The sequence below is a fragment of the Poecilia mexicana genome, unplaced genomic scaffold, assembly GCF_051168715.1.
Source record: "Poecilia mexicana isolate PSO_F unplaced genomic scaffold, ASM5116871v1 scaffold_11, whole genome shotgun sequence".
Lineage (NCBI taxonomy): Eukaryota > Metazoa > Chordata > Actinopteri > Cyprinodontiformes > Poeciliidae > Poecilia > Poecilia mexicana.
The window spans coordinates 7080692-7095619 of NW_028263380.1; the positions used below are offsets into that span (position 1 = coordinate 7080692).

Genomic DNA, 14928 nt, shown 5'->3' on the forward strand with positions numbered 1-14928 from the left:
AGCTGCCGTCTTTAGTGCGGAGACAGAGAGCGGGAGAGGGAGGGCTGCGTGGCGTGAGGCAGTGCGTGCTCGCGATGTTTAGGTGAATCTACAGCCTTCTGCCTCACAACCGTAAAGCAGCCTCACTGAGTGCATGCACGGCAGCAACACGGACACCTCTTCCTCCTCCTGCTTTCCGTCTCTCTCTCTCTCTCTCTCTCTCTCTCTCTCTCTTTCTCCTTGTTTCACCCGGCTGCCGGCGTCTTTACGTCTGTTCGTTTCCGTCCTCTTTTGTTTTTCTCTCCTTCATCCGTCTCGGCCCGGAAAGAAGGAAGGAGCATCGGAGTTGAGAGGCATATCGTCCTGCATGCCCAGCCGGTAAGCTGTAACATCTTTACTTCTCAGCGCTGGTAGAAAGAGCGGAGCTGGATAGTCCCACCCTGCAGCATCAGTATCAGGGAGAGGATGCTGAGAGATGCGGGTCATGATGGGGGGGGGGGAGGTGGAGGCGGCAGGTGAACGCTGGGTATAGCTTCCGCTTGGATGGTGGGTAGATGGAAGTATAGGTATCAAATGTAAACCTCACAGTGCTGGTCAATCTTTTTTTTTTTTTTTTACTGCATTTCCCAGGTGGGCCAGGGTGGTCACAAACTCACACACATCTGCCCACTTAGCAAACGTCTATACATTAAACCAACAAGGCAAACATGAAGTTTCTGTGGATATTTTTCCTCCCAAGTAACGTAGGACATACCAAGAACCACCGCAGCACATGTCACATAAAAACGAGACACATTGGTCAGGCATGTCAGCCGCCCACCCCTCACCTTTTCAGCTTCATCACGTCCCATGCTTCATACCGAGAGTTAGCTGGGTCGGCAAACAACCTAGCTAAAAGCAACATAGCCCCAACGCCAAACGCCGAACAGCGTCCAGAAGGGAAAACAGGAGGGGGAAAGAGAGAGGTGAGCTGGAGACAGGGGGAGAAAAAAACTGAATGGAGGAGACAAATGAATGAGAGCGATGGCTTTCCAGAAGAGTTTAGTTCTGGCAATTGTGGGAAAGACAAAAAAAATAATGAAATAGGTAAAGAGAGGGTGGAAAAAAGCTCGCGAGCCGCCTTGTGACTCTGCAGGTCTTTGTGTGTGAAGGAGCCGAGAGAAGCTACGGATGAAGGATGAAGAGCAAACTAAGAGGAAGAAGAGGTGCTGAAGAATCTTTATATAGCTGTGACATGCCTTGTATCGTGATAAATTGAATAGTATATACAATTAGTAGTATAACCTATCATGATAGTAATAATAATAATAATATTAAATTAATGAGTTAAAGTGTGTTGACAATAAGCATAAAAATGTAGAAAAGTAATGAAAGTATTTTATAGATGGAAAGGGAAAGGAAGTAATCAGCTTGTAATTGAAAGTTCAGATTTCAGATCTGTGTCTGGAACTCTGGTAATCTACATGCTGGTTTTATATATATACATTGATATTCACTGATGTGTGTCTACACCACTACAGCTATCTTTAAATAAAGCGCACCAGTCTTTGAATCATGTGTGACTGCCTATAGGTTTTTTTTTTATTCCCCCTCAGCTGCTGCTATGGTATTTACTCCGCTGTTGCTAGGACACTCCCTTTGAACATCTTAACCAAGGCTTTCCATTGGCCCGCCGCAGTGATGCAAGATTCCCTCACCCCAAATCTGTCCTGAGCGCCCATAGAAACATGCCCGTCTGCGTTTCCTCCTCGCTCCTTTCTTCGCTGTCACTCTTTTGTCTCACGCCCTCCCCTCCTCTCCTCCCTTCCTCCTTCGCTCTCCTTTTTTTCCCTCTCTCTCCTCCAGTCCATTCCCCCCTACTCTTCTCACCTCTCCGTTATTGCCCCCCCAATATATAATTAATTCTCGCTTTCTGTAATCCTCGGCTCGCATCGGTCTTGATGAACTCTGTGCTCTGTGTCACTTTTCTTCCCCTCATAAAGTCTAATTGCCCGCTGCTAAATCGCATCAGCAGCATGTGGGAATGCACAATCATTCTCTCCTGCTGTCTTCGCGGAGGATTGCTGGTTTTGTGCGGCCCACAATGCCCCACTTCCTGCATCCATATGGGGTGAGTGAGGCATCTGATTAGCCCTTCTTACCATGAGTCAGGAGGAGAAGGTTTGAGAGAGCAGAAGACGGGGATGGGGGTTGGTGTGTCACAGAGGAGGAAGCTCCGGTTTCAATCACTAACTTGTATGGATTTCGTTAGAATCATTGAGTGAGAGACCAGCTCTAGAGTCATTGATAAATGTGAAGTGGAAGGAGAATGAAACATGGTTTTCTTGCTTTTAGAAAGGAAACCACAGAAAAATGGCTCAAGCTCAGGCAGATTGGAAGGAGGTTGTTTGTCACTTTCACTTTCCAAGGGGTTAGGGTTAGACAGCTCACCATGTCTCTGGTTGTATGGTTAGGGTTGTTGTGCTGTCTGTTGTCAACTTCCCACAGGATGATGCTCCCACTGCCATGCTCCAGTATGTACGTCTTATTTGGCATATAGGCCAGGTGTCGTGTTTTCTAGCTCTTCCACATGTTTGCTGTGTTGCTTTTTATTAGCTTGAGGGAAACCAGTGAGGTGTGGCTGTGGGTGGATTTTCAGTAAACAGGTTTTCTTCAAGGATTCACCTGTATTAAGCTCCAACCATTACAATTAGATTACATCTGAACTCAAATGGTTGCGCATAGTTTAAAAAAAAAATTGTATCAAAATAAAAGGAGTATGCCACAAGTTTCAGATTTTTATTTGTAAAAATTTGTTGAAAGCCTTAAATAGTTTTCCTTCCAATTCACGATAGTGCTTCATTGTGTTGGTCAGTCATAGCAATCCCAATAAAATACATTGATAACTGAATAGACCAGAACAAAGAGAACAAAAGAAGACTGCTCAGTCATTAGAAATAAAAATATCAGACTCACAAACCAGGGATTGTGCAATGGAGTCTTATCACTTTTCCAAAATGCACATCGTTTATCTGTGTTAAACACTGTAAAATGTGAAAAATAAAATGCAGGCAGTATGAATACTTTTGAAAGGCCCCCCTGTGTGCACGTCATGCTGTAGGGAACAGAGGATTGGTCTGTCTGAGGTTAGGTCTTCAGATGTGTTGTCTAGATCAGGTAAAATGATGCGAAATCATTTCGACTGTTTACCAAGCGAGGCACGGTGGAGGCTGTCGATGAAAACATGCGCTGCCAAATCCAGCTGTGACTACTCATGCCTGAAATCTATTGAGTCCTCCACTTTTACCAATCATTTAAATACAAGAAGTCTGAAACATGTCTGGCCACACAGCTGCTAATAGATCGTTTTATTTCCAACTTTCAAAACTGGTTGTTAAATTTCCTCCAACATAATAAAACCATGCAATAAATTGTTGTTTTCTCATCAGTGCATAAAGGAAAGTGCAGAAGAGGAGATTTTTTCCCCTTTTGATGCACGCTCCATTTTTTGTGCTACTCCTTCAGTGAAATACGGCACCCTGTCCATATGTCAGTTGGTAACATCTGTCATTCGGGGCTTTTCCGCACGAGCTAGATCAGTTACAGAGCCTGAAATAATACCAGAACCCGAAATGTGATCCGCCTGCACCTGGTAATCGTGTGCGCGTGAGTGTGTGTTTTTAATCCAGTGTTGTCAGGATTTAGGGATTACGTCCTCAGAGTGTGATGATCCCGTTAAAGGGGCCACAGGCTGGAGCGCAGCGAGAACCACAAATAGAAAGCCGGAGACTTAATTTGCCGCAGAACAGGACAGTAAAATGTTTAATACATGCAGCTAAAGTAACGGGGTTGGAAAGAAACATCGACTCACGTGCGAACTTTTATAGACAACACTCTCGTCTTTACAAATGTGTTCATTCGGTTTCAGGATGAAGGTTAATAGTGAAGTGATCGATTCAGTTGGAAACGACTCCAGAGTCAATCTGACAGAAGCAGGTTAATTCATGTAGCTCAGAGACTGAATGAGGAAGAAAACAAACACGCTAATCTCAGTTTAATAATAATTGATGCTTGGTAAGAAGTCTGTTAATGACAAATTTTCTCTCCAGAGGAAGCCAGCACCAAGGCATTATTATGACTGAGCTGATAATCGTTGGAATGTATTTAGAGGGATTTACTCGTTTAAGAGAACTTGAAATATCAATCTCACTGTCCTGTCATCTGCTCAATATATACAGCATTTAATACATGCGTGTAAATTAAACGATAAAGCCTTTTAAAGATCCTTGCAATAAAGAAACTCATGTAGTTTGTTCTGTTCTGTTCTACACGAGACAAATAAAACAGAAAAAAAACACTGAGCCGCTTTCTAACACAAAATTTAATCGGTTTGTTCTCATTTTATTTTAAAGATAATAGTACGTGACGGAAGGAGATATTATTTCTCTGTGAGATAGTGTCAAAGTAGATTACATAATGCATCAAAACACAACATCGCTTTACAATAAAATCGTAAATCTTAACAGCTGTTTGTCATTTCAACAGCTTGAGTCAAGAGGCTTTGTAGGAGTCTGTTGTTTCTGCTTTAAATGTTGCAGTACTGTTTGTCAGATGGGAACAGTTCATAAAGTTCATGGAAAGGCTGTGAGGAGCCTCTGACGACGTCCAGAGTCCTGTTCCTGTAGGCAATGTAAAGCACATCCTGGAAGAGATGCTGCAGCGACACTTTTAGCTCCCGTCACTATTCTCTGCACGGCCCTGTTTCGTTTATGTTCAAGCGGCTGATGCTTTCTTGCAGCTCCAGCTGTTGGCCTGAATTAAAATTTTACTTCTGAAATAACTTAAGATTAAATTCAGACCCATATTCATTGAAACCACAGGAGCTTTGTTCAGTTTTCGTAAACTACAACCACCAGTTTTAACATTAAAGCTATATTTGCAAGTTGAAAAACCAGAGAGATGCTTCAGTTGCTATGACGGCTTACAGGTCCATAACATTATTTTTCTGAATGTGTACATCAAAGGAACAGTGTAGCCTACTGTGTGCACTGCTGCTTTTACGAGATACCACTGCCAGAAGTGCCAGTAAATACTTTATTGAAACTTTGTGTGGAAGCCATTTTGGTTCCAGAAGGTGACTTTTTAACGCCAGACTTACAACTGCAGGAGGTCATCTTTTTATATTTCCAATGTGTAATTAGATAAAGTTTGACTTCCCAATACAAACAGAACAAGCTATTTTTCTCTGTATCAAAGGTCAAGTGGTCTTGGGAGCCTCCTGCTGGCCTGGAGGTCTGAAAAAGTGGCTCAATTTACTTACTTTATGTACTTTATGTACTTATGAAGCGTGCGTCATGAACTTAACGACAATTAACTGATAATAAATTTTCATATTGGATATTCTTAACAGGAAATTTCACTAATTTGCATTTGAGTTTACAATACAGAAATGGTAATGATAACAATGAAAAATGTTTCGATGAGTGTTTGGCAAAATCCATCTTGTAGAAGTAGCGTTTTTGTTGTTGAAAGGAAGGATAAAGATTAATGCATATAAAATGAAGAACTCCACTTCATATGTTTTAATACTTTACAACCAGAATGATTTAACAGACCAAATAATTTGCGTACTTTCTCTGGTTTGAAGAGAAAAAGTTATAAAGGAATGAAGGAATTTAAGAGAGATCTTAGAACCTACTTGATTCTGAGAGAACTGAAAGTTTCAAGATGTGATAAATGATTGTGTTCACCTCTAAATGGAACAGGCTAAAGTGGATCCATTCCAGCCTGTAACCAAACTTAACTTAAACAGCAAAACTTTCTCTTTAGTATTGAATGAAAGCAGAAGTGGACAAATTTCTGAGAGTAATCAGTTTACCTCAGATCTGCCCTTGCGAGACTTCCGACAGCGTTGTGGCCTGCAACTTGTCGATGAGATCAATCTCTGTTTACCAACGCCAACAGATAGTCTGAATGTTCACCCTCTGGACATATTTGAGATCGATGCCACCAGGTCTAGGGAAGCTGGAGCTGATGGGACCAAGTGGGAGGCTGAAGTGAGGAGGGTGGGAGGAGAGAGCACCGTTTATTGTTCTGCTGCTATATTTCAGGGAGTGAGAGGGAAAAATCATCTCTGTGTCTACAGCAGGGGAAACAAGTATTTGAACTTACATGGCAGCCTCATTTTGATGTGAAGAGACAGAATATCAAATAAATATCCAGAAGGAATTTGTTATATAAACGTTGTAAACTGATTTGCATGTCTACAAGCGAAAGACGTACTTGTTCCTCTACACTGCAGTAGAAAATCTGACGCACAAGACTGGATAAGCAGTCATTTGGCATATAAATCTATCAGCTACCAAACACACCTGTCCATAGATTCATGTTCTTTCCCAATCTAAGGGAAAGAACAAGAACAAGGGGGAACAAGAACCCCTCCAGCCTCTGAGTTCCCCTCAGAGGCTGGAGGGGTCTGCAATCTGCTACATGCTAAGTGTGCTTATTTGGAACTAGGTGAAATGACAGTCAGAGGCCCTCAGTCTGAAGATCCATGCAGGATGTGGTCTTTGTGAGGATGATCAACAGAAATATGAGGAATCAGGTTTGAAAGCAGTACTGACTACTGTCACCAAGAACCTTTTAGCGCAGCATGCTCTGCTGAATTTAAATCTTGGACCTTCCTTACATTCTTGAGGAAAAATTCTGTGATCAGATGAGACTGAGGTCACTGACGTTAGCTTGACCCATTTGATTTGGAGGAAGGGAAAGACTGATGAATATGACTGGAACTATCATGCTTTGGGGCTAATGCACGGTAGCATCTACTGCAAACTCTGGAGGAGAACAGGAGCTTTCTTTCCTCCGTCAGAACGCCAAGGATCACCCAAAACATGTCACCAAGACAACAAAAAGGCTAAAGAAGGGCTAAAGAAGAAGACCTCTGTGCTTCTGAAAATCTGTGAAGGAATCTGACACTTTGGGTTGCAGAGATGCAGCAAAGAACCCTGAAGGATTTCTCTAAAGTTCCAGTGGGCCAGAATCCCTCCTAAGCTAAAAACAAACCTGGTGACCAGCCCCGTCCAGTTGACCCTGTGTGCATTCTTCCACCACAATTGATGAAAAGGTTCGGACCTCAAGGTTTGACCATGGAGGTACCGATTTGCAGCTTGCCATCTCAAAACTACTACAGTCTTGTCAATTGAAAATGGTAGTTGAGATCTTGCTGTTGACATAAATCCACGTGCCAGGCAACGAATGCAGTCTGCTGCCAATCAAGCCTCTTGCGCCCAATACCTGACTGGGTCAGGCCAGTACCACTCGTGATGTGGATCCAGAAAACAGCGAAGAACCGCAGAAGATCTCCAAATGGAAACAAATCTGACTGGCGAAGAACCTGTTAATGACTCAAGTCCCTTAAATTGTTGATGTAAAATCTGAGATCAGATTAGATTTCTTCTTTTTTGCTTGACTAAGGCAAAAATCTGCAGTCATTTTCTATTTATAGTGCAGCAAATTGGGTTTATAGTTCAGTAAGCAACAGCTGAAATATCTCAAGATTGCATCATAGCAGAAATACTCGTTATTCCTCATCCGACGCAGGTTTGCAGAATCATATTTTAGAACCACACAGGCTGTCTGATTTCCAGATTTTTCGTCTTTATACAGTAGACTACGGCAGTCTGAAACCGAAACCCTGCATTCATGTTCTATATTTGTTTGGTCAAATGGACTTTTACCTGGAGTCATTAAATCTGATGTCATAGGTGAGCTGTTTTAGTCTTTTCATCATTGTAAGTCGTGCACAAGTTTTCAGTCACCTTATGGAAGCTCATTAGTGGCAGAACAGAAAGTATGACATGACAGGCACAGCATAGTACTGCAGTATCAGTTCTCCTTACAGCTTTTTTAAATCAGTACCTCTGTAAGTGTCAGTGTGTGTGTGTGTGTGTGTGTGTGTGTGTGTGTGTGTGCGTGTGTGTGTATGAGAAAGTGGCTTTGGAACCCATTTCCTTAATGGTTCAACTCTATGAAGTTAAAACAACAGGGAGTGTTTCTGTGTTTGCTCCTGTGTTCATGCCAGATCCTAGCATACCATGGACACACCAGGATGCTGGCAGCCCCGGTTTTATTTCATGTTTGATCAAGCTTGTGAGACAATACGAACACTGTTTTTTTTTTATGTTTTTTTCTCCCCCCCCCAAATCAATAGGTTCTCATCTAGTTAGCTCCCACTGCTATTTGTCATCAAAACAACAACAAAAATAGAAGCCACACACAAAACAGGGATAGAAAATATCCCATTAGACAGGAATAAACCTGAAAAACGGCCAAGATCTCACGCTTTCACACCAGGGATTGACCGCATCCATTTTTAGTCCACTCTCTTCCTGCTCCATCAATCCCACCCCCCACTGCCCCGCCGCCCCGTCAGCTCTGCCTTGCGCTGAAGCCAATTTCCGGCGTTTGAAGGTGCTGCTGCTGCTATTCTTCTCCTCCCAGCGGAGCGGGGAAGAGCGTAGCGCTGCATCGTCTGCCATGTGAGACGCGCTGCAGCACTCTGTGATGGAGCATCGCCTCCGTCAAGGACGGGCCCAGTCGCTCCAGCGGGCTTCGGTGCACCAAGCTCAATATAGACTGCCGGTTGCACAGGGGGTCAGGGGTCAATTCGTTCCTCCTCTGTGGTCATGAGCCGCTGGCTTTGGATTTAAACACAATAGGACCCAGTTCCACACTTTATTGGGTCCGCTCTTCTCTTTCCCTGCGATATTTTTAGATTTTAGTTCATTCATGATGGCGGTTTGGCTTTTTTGTCCTTGTTGGAGCAGCCAGTGTTTTTCACACCACAGAATGCTGCCTGTGCACCCGGTACAATGTTACTTCCTCGTTCCATTCTTCCTTCCTGATGACTTTTGAGTCGTACATATTTGGATCCAACATATTTGGATCAAAAGATAATCACCGGCATTGCACTGTGGATTTTTAGTGAAGTTATTACTCCTTTCATTTGCCATCAAACCTGGGAATGACATCACAATGTTTTATATGGGCAGCCATATTGGATTTTGAAGCTATTCACTGACGTCCAACTTTCTTAGTCAGACATCCGACTTTAGTGGGAGTTCTTGTTGTATTTTTGACTAAAACACAAAGGAATAAAACTTAACCAAGTTGGTTTTGCTGTTTTAAAACTGTAATTTTATAAAACTTTGGTACAAAACAAAAAAGTTCAGCGCTGTTCCTGCACTTTAAGATCCAGAGAAAATGACTGACGTTTTCCCCTGCACACATTGTGTACATTTACCTGCACACAATCAGTCAGCTGGCTGAAAGAAATTCGACACACATTTCCGATGCTTACGGGGAAAAGTAAATGGCAACGAAGGACTGGTCAGGTCGTGAAAAATAAAGACAATCCTGGAAGCTAAATGAGTGTCACCCATCTCTTCTACAAACAGCATCAATCAGAGATCTGACCTTTAAGAGGAGAATGCGAGAAAAATAATAATATTCGGAACAATATTAATTTAGAATCAACTACTTTACATATATTTTGCCGTAGACTGTTTATGAAATACAAACAAATCATAACACAACATTTTTGTAACAGTACTAATTAATATTTGTATATTATGTGGATTTTTTCATGAATATTAAACACACTTTAGGTAAAAATTTGTATAAATATAACAAAACCATCAAACTGTCTTGATCATTAACAAAAACCACTCTTTCCAGCTTAATGCACATATACGCAAACCATGATTGATGTGAAATTACACTTGACCTAAATCTGAGTTAAATCAGACACAATTTGTCCCTTCAAATCAACTCAAACGTCCTTTTGTTTCCCCCCATTTAACGCGACCCGGCCTGTAAAAGCCGTCACGCATGCGGCCGTCCCCCGACCCGCAGGAAAACAACGTGTGAGCATCCAACCAAGGACAAAGAGCAGCTCGCCTGCAGAGATGTACGTCTCGTCTGCCTTTGTTTACAGATAGCGGGGCTTCTGGGAAACGGTGTTTAACGACTAGATACAGCATCATCAGAGCCCTGAAAGAGCCAGGTGTGTGTTCTCGCTTCGACAGGCGCTAATGAGCAGCAACATCCCACTTCTTAAATAAACATAGGAGATACTATTAAGTCTGAAATGCTTCTGCTTATCTACGGTTGTAAAAGCCCAGAAGCCTTATCGCTGTATTCATATTAATATTCATGGCTACATTAAGTATAAAACATACTCTCTTGGTGGGGAAAAATAAGATTAGGAAGTAATAAACTTAATTTTCTCAAAAATTGTCAAAAATTGCCTTACAGACAATTTCTCAAAAATTGATGAGCAAAAATTGCAAATATGTGGGTTAGCAATTTAAAGATGGGATCTGCGCCTGCAGTGTTACCATATATATTTTTTTGTAGTTTAATTGAAAAATGACTACAGATCAAAATGTTTTTGCATTTAAACATGCCATAATATCCCTCTCTGCCTCTCCAGGCATCCTCTCCGCTCTTCTTTGTCAGCTTCGCAGCACAGGCTCACAATGCTCATTTGCAATCGCCCTTTAAGGAGGCGCACCATGCGTGCATGGCTCTGGACCGGGCACGTGTGTGTGCGTGTGTGTGTGTGGCACAGAGGAAGGGAGAATAAAGGGGGAGGGGTTGTGCAGGAGCATCATAGGCTTCGGTTTTTAGTTTCCATCTCTGATATTCTCTTTTCCTTAATGAGAGACAGTTACATTTATTGGCGCCTTTCAAAACAAAGCGTATAAATATAATCATGTTGGTGATGGTTATAGCAGAAGGTTTGGAATACCTAAATGTAGAGTTACTGCTTTGGATTTTCAGAAGAAAGTTTAGGCTTGCTTCAAAATAAAAGCTTACAGGTCCGATTAATGCAAAAGCAAGTTCCAGGTTACCAACAGAACTAAATAAAAGTTGTTCTAATAAATCTCACACTTTCTAAAATGAGAGGCTCACTCTTTTATTTGTTGATGTACTTTGAGTAGCTTTTAAATATCTCACAGTATTTTCATAGTTATGAATATTCTTGCAAATTTAACGCCTCATGTTTCATAAATGAGTTTAAAATAAAATGATGTTCCACATTGCTAAAGAAAGTACGACAAAGGTCATTTTTAATTTGCCTTTCCTCAGGGTTAGCAATTTGGAGTACCAGGTTTAGGTTTTTACGAGTACTCTTCAAAATAAAAGCCTCCATATTTAATAGAGCAGATTATGGAAAAGGTCAAATCCAAAAGTCTTCAATATTGTTTTTTGCAAGAGTGGGTTTCAAATGGGCCCAAAACCAACTGGGTTACAAATTGGGATTTTCAGAATAAAAACGTAGAAATACTGCAGTAATAAATGCCTTAAGATTAGCAATGGAAAACAAAACGACAAAAAGAAAGTGATGAGAATGACAACATTCGCTTCTAGTTTAGGTATCACTTGAACTTTTGAGATACTAATCAGATACGTATCATAGCAACTGTCCAAAAGTAAAATTTCTGTAGCTCAAATCTCATAATTGTAGGTTCCAGATTCCTTTTAGGCTATAAAGACGAAAGCGTCTATCGTTGGGTCTAAATCAGATTGGAAAGGCATTTTGGTGGCACACAGAGCTACAGGATAAGTGGCAGCCATCGCCAACATTTCCTGAGGATTTTTTTTTTTAGTTTTCTTTCAGTGCATCAAGTGTATCTTTGGCCTGAGGCCAGTTGGCTGTAGGAATCCATTAGCAGTGATGTTCTAGGTGCATTTGACAAAGTTAGCTCCCACTTTATTCCAGAAACTCGCTCTTTGTCACATATGCTGGGTTTGTTTTGCATTTTCTCTCTCCTTTCTGTCCTTAAATAACCTGATCGTCCTGTTATCTAAAAATTAGACTTGCACTGTTTACGTGAGGCCGAACAGGCCGTCTGATTCTTCTCTCTTCGGAGACACAACCACAGCCTCCTGCTCTCATCGCTATCTTTAGATATGCTGACAAAGGCAGAGGATCAAAAGAACAAGTCAAACAGGTGTGTGAGAAGAAAGGTGGATCAAGCAGAATGCATCAAAGAGGAGACTTTAAGGCTGGAGAGAGCGAAAAAGTCAGACAGATCGGATTAAAAAAACATTTCCCGCAGACTTTTTTTTAATCTTATCAAAGAAGCGTCTTTTTCAGCAAGTTGTACAACCAAGACTTTCTATGTGAGGAGTTTGTGAGAAAGCTACGACAGCGTACAAGAGACAAAAAAAGGAATAAATTTCTGCCAAAAAACTCTGAAATTTTTATATTAATCCCCAAAATTTTCTAGAACACTTGGAGATTTCTCCAATTTTCCAACTTTCGAAACTCTGAAATTTCCTTGTTTTTTTCTACAGTTTCATCTTAGCATTTCTGAGTTTTTTGTACTAAATTTTTGCTTTTTGAAACTCGGACATTTCTATTTTTTTTTTCTAGAAAAAGCCCAGAGATTAATCCAAACATTTCTGAGCTTTTCGTTGGAAACGTACTCCTCCTTTTGACGATGAGCCTGATATGCTGCTGCTGCTGGACGGTTAAAGCTCTCCAGACCCTTCTGATGGTGTCTGCTCTCTGGAGAAGGCAGAGCAGGCTAATATTTGATTAACGGGACACTGATTCATGATGACACTCATAAGTGCAGTGTCAATATCAAAGTCTTCCGGGGATCAGACTGATTGGCTGTAGCCTACTTCAGAAATACACACTAACCTTATGAACTGCGGCTGTAACACACAGATTGTTTTCATTTTTGATATGCTGCTCAGACAAACAGTACGGTATACTGAATGATGTGATGCACTGCAGAAATGCCAAATATTACCAAGTATTTTTGGTCTAGTTTAGTTTCTAGGTCAAATTTCTTTTTAGACTTGAAATAAGACAAAACTGAACACTACACTTGTTTTCCCAAGTCGCCAATATGGCTTCTACTTTCAAGTCAAGTCAAGCTAATTTGTCTGAGGAAGTAGCTCATGTAGTTGGGGCTCATAAATGGCATTATTAACAAAAGTTTGAAATGGCTAGTTTGGAAACCGGTCCATTCCTTCTCCCTCCTGCTGTGTTTGTCGATTAGATCAAATCGCCTGAATTGCTTAAATTTGAATAATGTTGAACATCTTGTAACACTGGTCAGTTCCTTTGGGATTTCATGTTTTTTCCAATCAGATTAACATATTTTATTGGGCTAATTCAGAAAAGCTTGTGGGGAATTTTGAAATATTTGCGCACTTGTCTGTAAATGTGACTGTTTTGTTACTCGCCACATAGTTCTCGGACTATAACTTGACATAAAGTAAGACTGAGGCAGCAGTGTTGTAGAAGTGAGACATACTGCCCCCTGCAGGTGGGAGTTAACATCACTTAAAGCCAACATTTTTGACTTATTTTGCAGAAAACTCAAGAGAAAATGTGGGGATCTGTTGATTCAAAACAGAAGGAACTGATTGATGTAATCTGACAGTGTACAGGTACAAAACTGCTTTGATTTGTTAAAATAATATTTGAGCACACAGCTGTTATTTGGACTCTAGAGGGCCACATTAAGAGCTATGACGGGCCAGATTTGGCCCCCGGGCCTTGAGTTTGACCCATATGCTCCAGATAGCTAGTTGCACCTATTCTGCTCTTGGAGTGTGAAACGGGAGTGCGATGATATTAAGCACAGCTCATGGTTAAATTAAAAAAGTGCTGAGAATGCAAACAGAAGGTTTGGAGCTCAAACCGCGAACGGAAGCGCTAAGCTAATTATGAGAACTGAAAATAGTAATCCATCAGCGCTATAAGAGCCCTGGGCTTAGGATAAAATTGGAAACTTGCACATATTTAGATATACTTTAATACAAAAGGCAACAGCTCTGATAGGTTTAGCATATTGTAAGGTAATGAGATTTTGTATATTTCTTCAAATACCTCCACCTAACAAAGCAATAGAACAGATAAATCTCCCTTAACAGATGATATTCCCCTCCATTATGTCCACAGGTGTGGATTTGACCTATGCACAGGGGCGATCAGCAGCCATTGACCCTTTGACCTGGGTCAGTTTTGGTCAAGCTCCCCAAGTAAATCACTGGATGTGGAAGTTCCACAAGAGCAAAAATGTTTCCGGGATGAATCCGGAAACACAGGAAACAGTGAACTCAGTGTGGACCGTCGTTATCCAACTGAGGCGCCGCACTGAAAACACCGAGCCATGCCTGAGTGTGTGTTGCCATGAGAATGAGAGGCTGTGTTGCCCTAGCAACCACTCTGCAAATATGCCACCTTCCTCCAGTCTGCACTCTCTCCTGATGAGATTCGATGATGCAAGGGCGGCAGCAGCGGTGTTAATAGTTACACCAGTCAGCGGGTCAGACGTGGTCCAGGCTGCGTAAGAAGCGCAATAATGAGATTAATTTGATGAGCTTTAAAGTACAGAAGAAAGCGCGACATGTGCGTTCAGCTTTCCAGGCATTGGTTTAACAAGTAGCTTTGAAACTGAGTTAGCAAGTTTATGTTTCTCATTTACATTTATGAGCTGTATAGCTTTAATGTTGCTCCTTTAAGAAGGCTCCTTGTGTAAGCCCACAACACCAGAAGACTGGATGTTTTAGCCTCACGTTGCAGGCCTTAACAGTCCATTCCAATATTTTTGCTAAAGTTGAATTTTTGTTTGTGGTTCACATTTCCAAATGATGTATTGATGTTTTTCAGCCACAAAGCTGAAAAGAAAGATTTTTCTTCACTTACTGCTTGGTCAAGCACCAGCCATTTTGCTGTGTTGAGTTTGATGATGATCCTCTTTCCTTTCTGTCCGTCTTCTCCAGGTGTCGGGTGCTGATGCTGTAACCAGCGCGGGGAGCTGAGAAGCCCTGGTTGATGCAGTGAAGTGTTCCAGTGGGATAAACACAAGCAAAGAAGGTAGGGAAACAAAAGACAGTGAGCAAAAACACATTATTTTCTGGAGAGCCGGCTCACTCGGC

At 41.6% G+C, this 14928-nt stretch overlaps 1 protein-coding gene and 1 long non-coding RNA gene across 3 annotated transcripts in view; one reads left to right on the forward strand and one right to left on the reverse strand.

Moving 5' to 3' along the window:
• Positions 1 to 14928, forward strand: part of fam49al (family with sequence similarity 49 member A, like) — a 37339-nt gene continuing 22411 nt past the window's right edge. Inside the window, exons 1-2 of one of the 2 annotated variants that reach the window (XM_014976390.2) lie at positions 1 to 357; positions 14773 to 14866. The gene's annotated coding sequence lies outside the window, so the exon portion shown is untranslated. The remainder of the gene's footprint in view (positions 358 to 14772; positions 14867 to 14928) is intronic. The other variant, XM_014976387.2, reaches the window with a different exon arrangement.
• LOC148156387 (uncharacterized) lies at positions 13785 to 14778 on the reverse strand. Its single transcript, XR_015764611.1, has 2 exons — positions 14696 to 14778; positions 13785 to 14332 (listed from the first exon to the last, which is right to left on the reverse strand). It is a non-coding gene; the product is annotated as an uncharacterized LOC148156387 (long non-coding RNA).